The 17,875-nt window shown below is 47.5% G+C and overlaps 1 protein-coding gene across 2 annotated transcripts in view; it reads right to left on the bottom strand.

The window, feature by feature from the left end:
• The window catches only part of YWHAB (tyrosine 3-monooxygenase/tryptophan 5-monooxygenase activation protein beta), a gene marked incomplete at its 3' end in the record, with an annotated part of 54,007 nt that extends 36,984 nt beyond the window's left edge, over positions 1–17,023 (bottom strand). For both annotated transcript variants that reach the window (XM_082271243.1, XM_082271242.1), the window contains exon 1: positions 16,868–17,023. The remainder of the gene's footprint in view (positions 1–16,867) is intronic.
• Positions 17,024–17,875: the final 852 nt, after the last annotated feature.

The following is a 17,875-nucleotide window of genomic DNA, read 5'->3' as shown; positions in this document are numbered from 1 at the left end:
CATGACTGGAATCTCTTCTGCCTTGATCCTGCGTAGAGGTCTTGGCAGACGCTTGCGAGGAGGGAAGACGTAAAATCAGAGGATATTGACCGCACAGGGCCCCCAGCGCATGTGGCGTCTGCCAGAGGATCCCTTGACCGAGCCACGAACCTCTGCACCTTTCTGTTGAGCCGAGACGCCAACAGATCCACTTCGAGGATGCTCCACTGGAGACAACTGATGAAACACCTTCGGGTGAAGGAACTACTCCCCTTGGTCCAACGCCTGCCAGTTTACCACCCCAGGAATGTGTACGGCGGAGAAGGCTGGAACGAATCGTTCTGCCCACCTTAGAGTGCCGGCTACCACCAGAGCTGCCAGGACACCTCTTGTGCCCCCTTGGTGATTGACATAAGCCATGGCATTGTCTGATTTAATGGGCACTGGACAAACCTGAAGATGATCCGTCCAATGGTCCAGACACAGTCTGATCTCTCGGAGTTCCAAGACATTGATCGGTAGTCTGGATTCTTCCTGTGTCCAAATCCCCTGAGCAGAATGCTTGCCGAGGACGCCTCCCCAGCCAGACTGGCTGGCATCCGTGGTGACCAATGTCCAATACAAGGGGGAGGAAAGATTTTCCCAGCCGAAGCGCTGGAGAATGAAGCCTCCATATCAGGCACTCCTTCATTTCCCGACTCACCGGACCTTAATGTCTAGGGATGCACCGAAATGAAAATTCTGGGCCGAAACCGAAAATGCAGGATGCCCTTGGCCGAAAACCGAAACCGAAAATGACTTTTTCCCCAAATGGTATTTGTATTCAGCATGAGGGGTTAAGGTATTGCCACTGCTGGTCACTGGTGCATTACTGACCGATCAGTGGCAGTTAATTAACCCCTTTGTGCTGCATTAGTGCAACCAGTATCAGTGTTAATTAACACTGGTTGCACTGATACTGGTGAACTAATGCAGCACAAAGGGGTTAATTAACTGTCACTGGTCGGTCACTAATGCATCAGTGACCAGCAGTAGCAATACATTAACCCCCTCATGCTGCATAATACTAATACCATTGGTAACCTCGCCTCAGCTTCCCTCCCCCCCTGGCTCAGCGCCCCCCTGCCTAAATCTTCAATGTAACAACAACTAAGTGCTCACAGGCCACTCACCTTACTGCTGTAAGGTAACAGCATAGCATTGCATAGCTTTGTATGTTGATCTGTGTATATCTGCTCATGTCTAGGGGACCTCCAAATGCTTTATCCGGCTTTTGGGTCTTTAAAATAAATGTATTCCATCTGCAATGATCCTGGGTTTCCTCCTCAATTTCCTCCGTTATATGAACTGTCCGTAGTATAATATTTTTTTGGTAAAATGATTCAATAAAAACAGCATGTACTTACTTAAAATGTCCCTCCCCATCCCAATGATTCCATCTCCGAGTCCTTACTCGCAGCTCCTCCGGTGTCCGTCCTTTCGTTTCAAAAGACCCGCCTCTGGCCGCCGGCAGCCCGCCTCCCGGTGATGTCACTTACTACGATCTATGCATGCATGAATGAACTAACAGACCCGGCGGGCGGGCGAGCGGCCGCAAATAGCTATAATTAAGTAAGCACTTCACTTCCATGTCAGCGGAGATACCCGCCTGATAACAAGGTGAAGAGCTTACTTAGTTACAGCTATTAGCGGCCGCTCACCCGCCCGCCGGGTCTGTTAGTTCATTCATGCATAGAGCTTAGTAGTAGTGACATCACCGGGAGGCGGGCTGCCGGCGGCCAGAGGCGGTTCTTTAGAAAGGAAAGGACGGCCAGAGGCGGGTCTTTAGAAAGGAAAGGACGGCCAGAGGCGGATCTTTAGAAAGGAAAGGATGGCCAGAGGCAGATCTTTAGAAAGGAAAGGATGGCCAGAGGCGGGTCTTTAGAAAGGAAAGGACGGCCAGAGGCGGGTCTTTAGAAACTTGCGCTGCGCTCGCGGCGGCCATCTTTACTATCTGCATTTTTAACCCTATTTCGGCCGAAATGGAATAAGCCCATTTTCGGCCGAAAATTTCGGTGGCCGAAATTTCGGTGCACCACTATTAATGTCCAGAGACTGCGGAGTCTTGTGCCTTGAAAGGGAAAATCAGTCAAGCCCTTTTTAGAAGTCTGGTCTGCAGACCAGCATTTGAGCCAAAAGATTCGTCGAAGGACCACTGCTGAAACAAAGCCATGCCACTAGGGGAGCCATATCCAAAGAGACATCACAAACTGCAGCCCCTGGACCAGCAGGTCTGTCAGCTCGGCAAAGGCAGGGGGAGCTGTTCTTCCTCCAGGTTATGGCGTAAAAGCTTAGCCCACATGGTTAGAGTCTGTGACACCAGGGCAATGATGAATACCGGCCTCAGTGCACCTCCCCATGCAGTCGATCGTCCAGTCACCAGTGGCGCGCACCCCCCCCCCCCCATCGCTGGCATAGCACCCTGCCCCCACCAAGAGGTGGACCAGACCACCCAAACAGTCCCAACATATGTGGGGGGGTAGGATGGGGGACAGATGAAAGGGGGGTGCCTGATGGGGAGGAGAATTCAGGGGTCCGACGTCCCAAGGAGGGGCTCACGTCCACCCCAAAACCCTTTGGGGGGGGGGGGTGGACAGCTACTGACTATACCAGGAACCAGGTGGGCACTGCTCCAGACAGAACTCCTCTTCATCGAAATGGGGGACTGTCGGCCAGGAGGGACGCTGTGAACCGGGCCGAGAACCGGTTGTATGCAACCTTGGGAGGCATTTAACTCGCAGGCCAGCCCCCCCTCATGTGGGGCTATGTCGTGGCCAACCTAGTGTGGAGCGGAGGTCGGTGTGCGCTTGCTGGCCAGACTGGGGTTACCACTAGATCTAGATTATCCAGTCCAGCAGTTGATTGTAGATCTCGCAGGAGAAAAGCCAGGTGAAAAAAAAAAAAAAAAAAAAAAAAAAAAAAAAAGAAAAAAATTTGCCAGGACCAAAGATCCCAGGAAGAAACAAGGTCCGTAACTCCGGACTAGGAGGCAGAAAAAAAAAAAAAAAAAAAAAAAAAAAAGGAGTGCCTATAGCAGAGAGAGGGAGTATACTCCCCGAGACTGCCCATGGGCATAGCCAGACTTTTTCTGCCTAGTTTCCTACTCCTGTAGGGGGCAGTATAACACAACGGTTATGGAGATCAGAAGCTGTGTCCATCAATGAACTAAAGATAAATATAGGATACTGACATGTTTAAAAAGTATGGACTTTTTCCCCCCTTCCAAAAATACTTACCTTAAATAGATGTCCCCCACCGGCTCTAACACAGAGCTGAGCGATCCAACACCGCAGATCGCTAGGTTCTCACAGCTCTCTGCTCTGCCCCTCTCCCGCGCGCTCACTGGAGCGATGGGCTGTGGGGGGGGGGGCGGAAGAGGCCAGCTGAGGCTGGTCCAGGCATGTGGGCAGACCCCCCGACTTGCCCAAACCTGGACCAGCTCTGTGGCGTCAGACAGCGGACTTCAGCCTGCTGTCTGCTGAAAACGGGTCACAGGAGTGCAAATCGAACGGTACTCCTGTGAGCCTCAAGAGAAGTACAGCCAAACGAGCTTTGACTCTAGTTCTCCTTTAAGGTTTGACATTTTGGGTATCTATTTACTTGGTGCAACCTCAGCTTTTACATTTTTCCAAAACTTTGGGCAATTTGTGTTTATCCCCCTAAAACCAACTTGTGTTTTTTTTACTGAAATGCGTTTCCTTTGTGAAAATGTGACAAAAAAATTGAAACTACCACTACCACTCTGCTTTCAGAAAAGATATGTTTGGGGGGTTTTATGTAATCTCCAGGCCTAAAGTGATGTCTTATACATGTACAAAAACGGCTCTAGCAGTAAAAGGGTTATAAGTTCACCTTCGGGAACCCGTAAGATTTGTTAAAAAGAGAAAAAACTGGCTCCTAAGTTTTCTAGCTGGCTTCTAGATTCAAATTAGTCAAACCCTAATATATATCTAGTTATATCTCTCTCTCGATCTCTAAGATACACATACATTTTGTAAAGCGCTGAGCAAACTGTTGGCACTATATAGATCCTGTATAATAAAATAATAAATGCAGAATTTTCAACTGCATCGTTAGTTTTCCTGGAATTCAGCTATCACATACCTGGCTATTGTGATCAGACCATAAGGCTAGAACCTACATATGTTGGGTTTTCTACATGCTGCTCCAGAAGAGATTGGACTCCACATACCATAGTGACAGGCTGGCTCGACTAGTCTCCACTGAGGCAATTCGTTTTACTAGCTAAAGGAACACCGCACAACCAGGTGCAAAATAATATTGTGGGCCTAACACAAAACACGTCACCAGGAATTGGTTATTGCTGGCTATTCAAAGAGAAATTTGCAGAAATTGATGCTACATATTCCCCACCAGATACTAAAACTTCACTTTTATTTTCCACCATAAAACCCTATTTATACACTATACATCCTCTTGGCGTTTCTCTTACCATATGGTTTACTGTCAATTTCACGTGCTTTTCCTTCAGTAAACGGTCTATTAATTTCTCGCTCTTAAAATTTTTGGGCCCAGATTAGCATATTTCTGTGGCGTGTACGGCCACGTGTTTGATTAGATGTGGCTGCTGTACAAATTAATGAAAGGCTAAAGCTGGGTTTACACTAGCAGCAGTGCTTGCTGTCTCTTTGAAATGGATTCCACGGTTGATCACTTTTCAGGTGTTTGACAGGTGAAGGAGGTGGCAAAATGTCATCTCCTAATTGGTTGCTTTAGCCCTGTAAAAGTTGCACCTATTCACTTCATTCACTCATGCTCCGCAGCAGTTCTGCCCACTGAACGCGGCAAGTAGGATCATTTTTGCAGTTACCGTGAAGCATATGTACAGCCTCTACTGGCTGCCTTAAAGCGTTTGTTACCCTAATACTTCATATTCCTGATATGTGCCTGCTGTACCATGTACTTGTATGAGGAAATATCCTGTTCTCTTTGCATTGCTTCCTTTATGTAAAAACCCTGGTGTTCCTGCCAGCGTCTCTGCTTTCCTATTAAAAACTGACCACACTAAGCAGAACACACCGTGGCCAGTTCTCTAGAACACTACTGCGGCAAAGTGGCTTGATAACGTCTTTCTCGGCGGTGCGCGCGGGCCGCCGGGGGCTCGCTCCCGCTGTATTCAGTCACAGCGGGAGTTGGGCCAGGGGAGGAGCAGCGGCGATCGCCGTTGCTCTTCCCCGATCGTCGGGGAATCTAGTGTGGAGATCCGCCCGCTTGTGTAAACAAAGCGGGCGGATCTCCTAAGTGACAGGCAGGGTCAGATTGCAGGGTTCAGCTTAGCTGAACATGCGATCTGTCCCTGTGTCACTCAGTCACCTCCCCCCACACACGTCAGTAAGCACCAGGCATACATTAACCCCTCCCTCTCCAATAAAGTTAACCCCTTCCCTGCCAGTGTCATTTTTACAGTAACAGTGCATATGTATAGCACTGATTACTGTAGTAATGTCACTGGTACCCCCAAAAGTGTCAAAAATGTCAGTCAAGGGTCCGATCTGTCCGCCGCAATGTCGCAGTCCCACAAAAAAATGCACAGGTGATCAAATACCACCAAAAGAAAGCTGTGTTTGTGGGGAAAAAAAAGGACGTCAAATTCGTTTAGGTACAGCGTCGCACGACGCGCAATTGTCCGTTAAAGTCACGCAGTGCCGAATCGCAAAAAAGGCCCTGCTCAGGAAGGGGGTAAAATCTTCCGGGGCTTAAGTGGTTAATGAAAGGCTAAAGCTGGGTTTACACTAGCAGCAGTGCTTGCTGTCTCTGTGAAATGGTGGAGGCGGCAAAATGTCATCTCCTAATTGGTTGCTTTAGCCCTGTAAATGTTGCACCTATTCACTTCATTCACTCATGCTGCGCAGCAGTTCTGCCCACTGAACATGGCAAGTAGGATCATTTTTGCAGTTACTGTAAAGCATATGTACAGCCTCTACTGGCTGCCTTAAAGCGTTTGTTACCCTAATACTTCATATTCCTGACATGTGCCTGCTGTACCATGTACTTGTATGAGAAAATATCCTGTTCTCTTTGCATTGCTTCCGTTCTGTAAAAACCCTGGTGTTCCTGCCAGCCTCTCTGCTTTCCTATTTAAAAAACTGACCACACCAAGCAGAACACTCCATGGCCAGTTCTCTAGCTATGCTCTCCTCCAATGATCAGACTTATCCTGAAACGCCCCTGCTGGACAGCCTTTCACTGGGAAGCTCAGTGTACTGCTGCTTCTACTTTCCCAGCTCTTATGCACCTGAGAACAGAAGAAATAGGATCACATTTATAAAAAAAAAAAAAAGGGGTATTTGTTTTTTTTATATCTATACAAAAATGTTTTGCCTTTCATTTCCATTTTAAACTGAATGGGTTGTTTTACAAGGTGATCATTTACAATCACTTAAAGGGAAGGGCCCTTTCCATTTAGAGGTTTCCTTCCTGTCTTCAAATGTGAGTGAGGTATAGCGACTAGAGAAGACTGGTCTCTCATATGCAGTTTATCAAAAAAGGAGAGAACAGAGGACTGAAGAGCGGATAGTTTTGACAGTTTTTTGACTTTCATTAGCATGGAAGAAAAGTCTATGGGGTTGATTTACAAATACTGGAGTTTGCAAAATCTGGTGCTGCTCTACATAGAAACCAATCAGCTTCCAGGTTTCTTTTTTTCTTTTTTGTTAAAGCGCAAAGTTCACTTAAAAAAAAAAATAATATATATATATATATATATATAAATAAATAATAAATGCACTTTTTTTGCAGGTGAGAAAACTTTTTTTTGTGATTCTGTAAAGCATTGCACCAGCAATCAGCAGATCTCTTGTGCCATGCAGGTCTCCTGTGTATCTGTGTGCCCATACATCCCATGGGGGATCGGGCAGTGGCTGCTGCAGTGGGAACAGGTTATATGTTCCACCCTAAGAACAGGTGAAACATGTAATATGTTCCCAAAGGTGAACTTATCCTTTAATGTGGAAGTCTAATTATTCTTTAAAATGTGCACTCCCCTTCCTCTTACCTATCCTGCTTAACCCAAGCTCCTTTATAGCACACAGCCCCCCATTATTGAGGTTACATAATTACGGGTATACAATACAGATTTGAAAAAATGAAATGATTATAGTTTTTCTGGTGGGAAATAATTTATGTTTTAGTATCTGGTGGGTAAAATGCACAGGGAATATAAAACATGTTGTAAAGTTGAACTCCTGGTAAATATTTTGTTAATGTGGTTACATCGTCCAGCTTAAGCCAAAATAAGAATACATATTCCATACCTCTGTAGGGTTGCTGCAGAAGCGGAGATACGCTGTATTCAGACCTGCTAGTACTGTACAGTTATTGCTGCTGTCTTCTGGGTCTTGTGGCAAGCAGCTGCCCTAACATATAGTGAACAAAGGGGGCCATTCATAGAACATTTTGTAATCATCTCAATTTATACAAAGCATTCTCTGACTGGATGAGGTCGAGATTGTGATGTCACCATCCATATCATCAAATCGAAGAATGTTTCGCTCCAATTGAGAAAAATACAAGGCGTTCTCTAAATGACATTCATGCTGAGCAGAAAATCCCGTATTCGCTATGGGTTAAAGCAGCCGATTGCCCTAGGTCCTGAATGACAGTGGTGATAGAGTGGCCCCCAGATCATGGGCGCTTAACCCGTGGCCCTCCAGCTGTTACAGAACTACAATTCTCATCATGCCTCTGCCTTTGGGAGTCATGCTTGCAACTGTCAGCTGCTTGCAATGCCTGCATCGATTTGTAGTTCTACAACAGCTGGAGGGTCACAGGTTGATCACCCATGGTGTAGACTAGTGATGGCAAACCTTGGCACCCCAGATGTTTTGAACTACATTTCCCATGATGCTTCACTAGACTGCAGAATGCATGAGCATCATGGGTAATGTAGTTCCAAAACATCTGGGGTGCCAAGGTTTGCCATCACTGCTATAGACTATGTATCCAAAATTAGATTAATGTATCTATGTAATAGAAATCATACCTGGAGTTCAACCTTAAATGAGAAATTTGAGGAAACTGATGCACTTTTATTCCCAGTGCATCTTACCCATCAGATACTGAAAAGAGGTGGATGGAAGAATCCCCCCCCCCCCCCTCTGGGACATACAATCATGCTGCACTGGTGTGAACCCAGTTTTACATCACCTTTTCTGAGGTGGTGAACTAGCATTTTAAAGCATATGTGGGCAAACACAAGACGGATACACACCCACCCACTAGATCCAGTATTGTCTCGCTAGGATCCCCTTCTCTGTAGAAGGTTCTCTGCCACCATCTTCTTCTGGGATGTCATCGGGAGTCATGGGCACACCTCCCGAGGATGTGCTCCTAGGTCCGCCCCTCCTGCTTTGGTGAATGGATGCTACCGGTGTTCTGTCAGAATACCATACCCTATCAGAATTCCATACCTCCGTCATTTCCGGTTGCGGATCAGCTGTGGCTTCGTCATGAATCAGCTGTAGCCGCGTCACAAGTCCTACTGTGCATGCGCAGAATTGGTAGAGCATTTTGATAACATCGTAAGGGGTCAGGCAAAAGACCTAGTGTGCATGCGCACCAACGGGTTGGGCAGCGGATCTCTGATAAACATGTATCCGATCTCCATGGCCCACACTGCGCTGACCCGACACAGCACCGAGCCGACCATCTGATCGCCATGCCCCACACTGTGCCGACCCGACAATGAGCGTGTGGGTAGAGAATAGGATTGTCCCATTGTCGGCTCGGCGCAGTGTGTGCCATGGAGATCGGATGGATGTTTGTTATAAGAGATGCCGCTACCCGATCCATTGGTGCGCATGCGCCTACTCATGCGCAGTAGGACTTTGCCTCACCCCTTCCGATGTTATCAAAATTCCCTACCTATTCCACACATGTGCAGTAGGACGCGCGACACGGCTACAGCTGGTGCATGACGAACCTGCACCGGAAATCTGATGGGGTAGGGTTTTCTGATAGAACACTGGCACCTCCTGGGATATCCATTTCATATCCTGAGAGGCACCAGGGGGCGCTGTCATTCGCCCAAGCGAATTACAGAGAGGGGGGGTTCGGGATGAAATGCTGACAAAAAGGTACATAAACAAAAGGAGTTGGCAGGATGGAGAGAAGGAAACCTGTCAGGAAGGGTGAAGTTCCAGTTTAAGTCTTAAAGTGGTTGTAAACCCTTACATACACCCAGTGAAGCGACTATCCTCAGGTGATACACAGAAATGAAAAAAAATCCCCCTATATAAGTTGTACCCATTTATCGGCGGCATCTCTTCTTTACAGCTATTAAAAGTGCTGAATTCTAAAGCTTGTTTGAGAGTTTGGGGAAAAAAGGGGGCAGACAGCTAAAAATAAACTCTGCAGAGGTCAGTGGGGGGGGCTCAGAGCTGAGTCTTAAACCCCCTTCACACAGGAACAGAGCTGAGTTTATCAATCAGTTGGAGGTCCCTCCCCGTCACCTTTTTTCTACTGGTGTCAGGAGGTGATTTATGCTGATAGCGGAACAAAGCAGTAGACAGACAGACATGACACTCAGGGTGAGATTTACTAAAACGAGAGTGCAAAAATCTGGTGCAGTTCTGCATAGAAACCAATCAGCTTCCAGGTTTTATTGTGAAAGCTTATTTGAACAAACTGAAGTTAGAAGCTGATTGGCTATCATCCACAGCTGCACTGGATTCTAAGTGCACCAGCTTTAGTAAATCTCCCCCTTAGTGCTCTGGATTGAGACAAGTACACACTATGGAGGGATATGCTTTGTTCATATTTCACGGCTGAAGTTTATAACCACTTTAAGTTATTACTAAAACCAATAATCAAATGCAGAGGCCATTCTTTAATATAAAAAGAGTAGATACATTTATATTATTTGTATTCGATACAACCGGCCCCTTGAGGGTAACCATAATGCTAATACAGCCCACGCTGAAATTTGGTTTGACACCCCTGCTTTAACCACTTGACCTCTAAAAGATTTACCCCCTTCATGACCTGCGATACAGCACTGCCGTAATGCAACGTTGTATCCAAAATAAAATTTATGTCCCTTTTTTTCCCCCTACAAATAGAGCTTTCTTTTGGTCGTATTTGATTGTTATGTCTTGCGCTATAAACAGAAAAAGGCCAACAATTTTCAAAATATACATTTTACTTTATGCTATAAAAAAAAAAAAAAAAAACATTTCTTCATAAGGCTCCGTTCACATCTAGGCGTTTTGGGGCGTTTTTCTGCTCTAGGATCAGCTCTCAAAACGCCCAACAAGACAAATCCTATTCATTTCAATGGCCCCTGTTCACATCTGAGCGTTTTGACGCTGTATACAAAACGCCCAATGCTCAAAAAAGTACATGAGCTTCTTTTTGGGCAGATTACAGGCGTTTTCCATTGATCTCTATTCAATCTAAAAACGCCTGCACAAAAATCGCGGTAAAAATCGCGGTAAAATCGCGGTAAAAAACGCCGCAAAAAAACGCGCGAAAAACGCTACGCTCAGGTGTGAATGTAGCCTAAATGTAGTCTAATATGTATTCTTCTACACATTTTTGGTAAAAAATCCCAAAAAGCGTATATTGATTGGTTGGCTTAAATGTTATAGCTTCTACAAACCAGGGCTCAACACAAACTATTGGCGACTAAAATTAGCGGCCTGGCGCCTGATCTACACTGACAGGTGTCTTGTCTCCATGTGACCGCGCCGACAGGTAATTGAGGCTGCAGCTTTGCGGTCTGCTGGAGGGAGATGCTTCCATTGGGGAACTGGCGCCCTCTTGTGGTGGCCTGGGCTGTGACAAGCAGTCACTGATGGCACTGGGGGTTTCCCCGTCTCTTCTCACTGCCCGACCATCTCTTTCCCAAGAGAAGACGGAGGTGTTGCAGGTTTGATCTGGCACCCTGCCCTTAACGGTCACCGTTGAGGACAGGTAGTGTGGGGCAGCTGGTTTGAACGGCCTTTTAAAAAATGGAAACAGTTAATTTTTTTTAACATTCAAATGTATTTTATTATTTTTCATTCTCTCCATGCCACAGCCACACAGCAGAGGGCCCCTTTCACACAGGCTGTCTGATCAGGTCTGCCTGTCAGTTTTTCAGGCAGACCTGATCGGACCCTTCAGTCTCTTCTATGGAGCGGCGGATGTCAGCAGACATGGCACACGCCATCTGATCCTGTGCGCCAAAAACAGACGGCTGGTGGATTTTCCATCTATCCGGGGAATCAGATGGAAACGGACAGGCGGATTGTTCCATAGAGGAGAGCGGGACTGTGTCCACTCTGCATAGTGGAGCTGTCAGGAGCTGTCATCTGCCTGTTCAGCTGGGATTAGTGGAGAGATACCCGCTAAGCAAGCAGATTCCACTTAGCGGAGGGCCCAAGGTGCCATGAGTTACTGCACTACACTTCCCTAGTGAGCCGCTGCCCATCACACCATCAAGCCAAGTACACACAGGCTGAATGCTGGGCAACATCGGCCGGTTCAATAAAAAACTGCTGCCATTTGGCCGTGTATATGGAAGCCGGTCTGACAAAAACTAGCCATTCGGCAAGCTGTAGGAAGAAAAAAAAAAAACTGGCCCCAACTCCCAGATGCCAAGCAAATTTGTTAATCCCTGCTACGAACTCTGGTACATATTTATGGAATTTTTAATACATTTTTTTCACTAGTATAGTGCTGATCAGCGACTTATAGTGGAACTGTGGTATAGCGGACAGTCTGACATTGACACTTTGTAGGAACCAGCGACACCAATACAGTGATCAGTGCTAAAAATATGCACTGTCACTGTACTGACACTGGCTGCGAAGGGCTTATACATCCAGGGTGATCAAGGGGTTAAATGTGTGCCTAGCCAGTGTTAGTGAAAGCACCTCCCATAGTACACACAAAGGGAAGCAATGGATTTGTTTCCCTGCTTTGTGGGGAAAGAAAATCCATTATTTTCCTGCTGACAGGACAGGGCTCTGCCTTGTTTACATAGGCACAGCCGTGTCCTGTGTGCCTTCCCGATGATCGGCAGGTGTTGGCGGTCATCCACTGGCCGGCACCCGCTAATCAGCATCTGCTGTGAAAAGTTATTACTAAAACCAAATAATCAAATGCAGAGGCAATTCTTTAACCACTTTAGCCCCGCTCACATGGAGGCTACTGCGGCAAAGTGCCGCGATCCCGTCCAGCGACGTAGACCTACGTCGCTGGACTCCGCCCCTTGTGGGCGGCGCTCGCGCGCCGCCGGAGGCTCGCTCCCGCTGTGTTCATTCACAGCGGGAGTCGGGCCAGGGGAGGAGCAGCGGCGATTGCCGCTGCTCTGCCCCGATCGTCGGGGATCGAGTCTGGAGATCCGCCCGCTGTGTAAACACAGCGGGCGGATCTCCATAGTGACAGGGACTGACAGATTGGAGTGTTCAGCATAGCTGGACATCCAATCTGTCCTTCTGTCACTCAGTCACCTCCCCCCCCACACGTCAGTAAGCACCAGGCATACATTAACCCCTCCCTCTCCAATAAAATTAACCCCTTCCCTGCCAGTGTCATTTTTACAGTAACAGTGCATATGTATAGCACTGATTACTGTAGAAATGTCACTGGTACCCCCAAAAGTGTCAAAAATGTCAGTCAAGGGTCCGATCTGTTCGCCGCAATGTCGCAGTCCCGCAAAAATCGCAGATCACCGCCATTATGCGTTAAAAAAAAAAAACACCAAAAATGACAGAAATCTTTCCCTTAGTTAGTAAACGCAATAACTTTTGCGCAAACCAATCAAAATACGCTTATTGCGATTTTTTTTACTAAACATAGGTAGCATAAAACAAATTGGCCAAAAATTTAAAAAAAATTTGTTGATTTTTACATTTTTTTTGGGGGGGAATTTCATATAAAAAAATGTGAAAAATATTGTTATTTTTTCAAAATAAACCCTCTTTTTTTGTTTATAGCGCAAAAAGTAAAAATCGCACAGGTAATCAAATACCACCAAAAGAAAGCTCTGTTTGTGGGAAAAAAAGGACGTAAATTTTGTTTGGGTACGGCATCGCACGACCGCGCAATTGTCAGTTAAAGTCGCACAGCGCCGAATCGCAAAAAGTGGCCTGGACGGAAGACAGCAAAATCCTCCGGTGGTAGGTGGTAAAGTGGTTAATATAAAGAGTAGATATATTTATGTAGTCTTAAGTACAACCGGCCCCTTGAGGGCAACCATAATGCTGATGCGGCCCGCTATGAAATGGAGTGTGACACTCCTTTAAAAAAAAAAAAAAACAAATGCACCTATTTTTGCAGGTAAAAAATGTGCATTTATTTATTTTTAAGCCTGCAGAGCATTGCACCAAGGATCAGCAGATCATATTTTTTAAAGCAGAACTCCAGGAAAACATTTTATTCTTCCATGCTGGTCTTGCACTGCATTGGTAAACTGCTCATTTAGTCTAGGGGTGCAAGGGAAAGCTATACTTACCTGGTCCTTTGGTCTGTGCTCCCCCACACCCAGCAGTGGACTGTTCCTAACATCCTCACCTCCAGAGCCGGTTTATGGGCGTCATGACTTCAGGAACAGTCCATTCAAAAGACCACTAGTGTGCAAGCGAGGGTTTGGGTGGGGGCGCACAAGCGGCAGGGACCAGTCTTGCAGTCAGTGGATTGAGTACATCTCTGCTCCACAACCCCCTAGACCAGCGATGGCGAACATTGGCACCCCAGATGTTTTGTAACTACATTTCCCATGATGCTCATGCACTCTGCAGTGTAGTTGAGCATCATGGGAAATGTAGTTCATCAGCCTCCGCCAAGGTTCGCCATCACTGCCCTAGACTAAAACATTTTAGGTCTGGCTTCTGCAAACCCTCAGTATAGCCGTCTGCCCCTCCGGAGTACTGGACAGCATGAAGATCAATGAATTATGAGAGCGCTCACCGGCACCCTTGAAGTTCACTGAGATCTACAAGCTGGCAGCTGCAGGTCATTAACAGAACTTTAGGAATGGGAGATGCGGCCGCGTGGGTGGAGCCCTGCGGTTTTCAAATTGTGACAGTGGGTGCAGGGAGAGGATCCCCCGCCCGCTGTCAGCGTGGGGGCAGAAGGGCGCAGGCAGGTGCTCTTTGGTAACATGTTACACCCTAAATAAGGGCTAACATGACTGCAAAGGTGAGCCAATTCTTTAACCCCTTACCGAACAAATACTGCAGGGCGGCGGCTATTCTGCACAAAATCGCGTACATGTCCTTTTGCGCTTCCCCGTCTACAGCAGATGCCACCAGCGACCTGCTCCCGCTGTGATTGGACACAGAGGGAGCTGATCGTTACTGAGAGAGGCAGAACGACGGTCTGCCTCTATAAACAAAGGGAGATCGCCGTTCTAGTAGGGGAGACAGGCATCATGTATGTCTGCTAAGCAGGAACATGGATCTCTGTCTTCTCAAAGCCAAAGCACACCCCACACAGTTAGAAAGCACTCCTTTGGATCACATTTAACCCTTTGAATACCCCTGATGTTAACCCCTTCCCTGGCTGTGTCATTAGCACAGTGACAGTGCATATCCTTTAGCACTGATCACTAACTGGTCCTCCAAAAAGCATCACTTAGGGCTCTTTCACACGGTCCGCCTCCGCAGATGGATCCGTGCTGCTCAGCGGGGATCGATCCGCGATCCCCGCTGAGTCGGCGGATGACAGCGCCGTCTCCGCTTGCAGTGCGTCTTTAACCCCTTACCGAACAAATACTGCAGGGCGGCGGCTATTCTGCACAAAATCGCGTACATGTCCTTTTGCGCTTCCCCGTCTACAGCAGATGCCACCAGCGACCTGCTCCCGCTGTGATTGGACACAGAGGGAGCTGATCGTTACTGAGAGAGGCAGAACGACGGTCTGCCTCTATAAACAAAGGGAGATCGCCGTTCTAGTAGGGGAGACAGGCATCATGTATGTCTGCTAAGCAGGAACATGGATCTCTGTCTTCTCAAAGCCAAAGCACACCCCACACAGTTAGAAAGCACTCCTTTGGATCACATTTAACCCTTTGAATACCCCTGATGTTAACCCCTTCCCTGGCTGTGTCATTAGCACAGTGACAGTGCATATCCTTTAGCACTGATCACTAACTGGTCCTCCAAAAAGCATCACTTAGGGCTCTTTCACACGGTCCGCCTCCGCAGATGGATCCGTGCTGCTCAGCGGGGATCGATCCGCGATCCCCGCTGAGTCGGCGGATGACAGCGCCGTCTCCGCTTGCAGTGCGGAGAGGGAGGTGTCACAGCCCCCGCTGCTCTCTATGGGGAATCGGATGAGAGTCTGCTCTCATCCGATCCGATCCCCAGGACGGATGGAAAATAGGGTTTCCATCCGTTCGGATTTCACAGACAGGATCGGATGCGGATGGCAGCGGGTGTCACCGCTGACATCCGCTGCTCCATAGGGCTGAATGGAGGATCCGATCAGATCCGCCTAAAAAACTGACAGGCGAATCTGATCAGAACGCCCGTGTGAAAGAGCACTAATGCCCCGTACACATGTGCAGATTATCTCAAGACTTTTGTCTGCAGATTTACCTTTTCTATGTAGTGCAAGGGCCTGCCAGATTGCATACAAATTGAAAGTGTTTAGGTTTGACCTCATATTATATGGTTTTGGTAAGTCTGCAGACATAAGTCTTCAGATAATCTGCACGTGTGTATGGGGCATAAGTGTCAGATTTGTCTGCTGCAATGCCGCAGTCCCGCTAAAAAATTGCTGGTTGCCACCATTACTAGAAAAAAAACATTTTTTAAAAATATCCGACGCTATAACTTTTGCGCAAACCAATCAATATACGCTTTTTGGGTTTTTTCTTTTCTTTTTTTTAAATATATAGCAGAACACATTGGCCTAAATTGATGACATTTTTATAGTGGATATGCTTTATAGCACAAAGTAAAAATCCCCCCCCCCCCCCTTTTTAACAATTTTTTTTTTTATAGTGCAAAAAATAAAAACCGCACAGGTGATCAAATACCAAAAAAAAAAAAAAAAAAAGCTCAGTTTGTGGGAAAAGGACATCAATTTTATTTGGGTACAGTGTCACACAACTGCGCAATTGTCAGTTAAAGTAAAGCAGCACCGTATCGCAAAAAACAGCCTGGTCATGGAGAGGGGGCTGAAGCTGTTAACGGAATATTATGAAAGGGCGCCGCAGCCCTGAGGTTTTTAGATTGTGACAGCGGTTGTGGGGTGACCATCCCCCATACACTGTCAGAGAAGGGGGGGGGGGGGATCAGAGGGGTGCACTTTGGTAAGATGTTCCACCCTAAATATGGGCCAACATGAGAGCAAAGGTGAGCTAATTCTTCAAACAGAAGCATGCGCGCCGCCGTCACCCCTCTGTGCGCTGTGGTCAGGGGAAGGTCCGGCCTGCAGGTGACTGGACCAAAAATAAGGGGAAGGAAGAAGCTTGGATAATGAGGATGACTGAGCTTCGAGAGGAAAGGGGTGGGGCCAATGTAGACTTCCACTGCAAAAGTCGAGATTTGCATATTACCCCCCCCCCCCCCGAGCTCCCTATTCCTGTAGATGCCCGGAGAGATCGGTGATGTTATATGAATAGGGGGCGGCCTGTGATGGGTGACAGATCCTCCATAGAATGGGATATGAATTGTGTAGAAGATGGAGTACAGGCCCTGCGCTCCGATGTGTGGGAGGATGGGTGGGGGGGGGGGGGGGTGACAGGCACCCAGGCCCGGGCACAGCAGGCGGTCAGGGTCGTCCAGCATTAGGCCGAGTCAGTGGAGGATGACGGAGCGCTCTGTCCGGGCACACAGCACACCGCGGTGACTCCCCCTCCCCCCTGACATTCCCTCAGCCCTCCGAGCTCCCGCACCTTTGAATAGCGGTCCGCTGACACGGCTTCCACACGCTCACACACACCTGGCACGATCAGCTTCCTCCCTGTCCCCTCTCCTGCGGATTCAATGCCGTTCTACTTCCGTTCCAGCCGCCACTTCCGCTTCGCGATGGCCCCGCCCCCTCCTCAGAGCGGGACTGGCTGCCTCCCCGGGGTGTAGAGCGGGGAGTGACTTCAATGTCACCATGGCGACCGGGGTGACGTCAGCCGGGCTTGTGGGGAGAGGAGCGGCGCTGAGGGCGGGGGGATGGGGAGAGTGTGTCTGGGCGGCCTGGTTACCTCATAGGGTGACATTATGGAGGGCTGCCTGACTATAGAATGTAAAATAAAAACGTTGTAAGAAATAAAAACGAATGTACCAAACAGGTGAAAAGATATGTGAATGTGTGCTTCAAAGAAATCACCCCCTGTAGGGCCTCATACACACAGAGCAGCTCTAATGAACGCCTTTCTCCTGACTGGAAAAAAAAGCAGCTTTAAAAACGCACCTAAAGCGGCGTATGGACGTGTTCAGGTGCGTCAAGCGTTTGGTTTTCACCGGTTAGAATATTTATTTATTCTGGCAGATGAAATGGATGCTCAGGTGCATTTCGTGTTGGGCATTTTTTTTCTGCCCAAATGGGATTTCTGCCCCTCAGCTCCTATGTGTGCATGGACACATAGCGTAACGTAGTGCGGCGTTTAGAAGAAAAAAAAAGGTCAAAGTCTGTAAAAAAAGGGCGTTTTTTTTTTAGCTTCAGTTGGCATGAGGCCTAGGGGCAAGTTCACACCAGCAGACATAACAACCCACAGAAACTCATTTCACGGAGGTGGCACAGTCATTTCAGGGAGGTGACACTCTGCGCCGCCGCAAACCCTCTGTGCACAGTGCAAGGACAAGGACATTACATTTTATTATGACACAACACAGCTAGGTATTAAAAAACACGTTGCAACAATTTACACACACTTATGCACATCATTTTCTACTTATATTGCAGACCA

This window comes from Pelophylax lessonae (assembly GCF_965119305.1).
Source record: "Pelophylax lessonae genome assembly, chromosome: 11".
NCBI lineage: Eukaryota > Metazoa > Chordata > Amphibia > Anura > Ranidae > Pelophylax > Pelophylax lessonae.
This window is presented reverse-complemented; position numbering and strand designations above follow the sequence as displayed.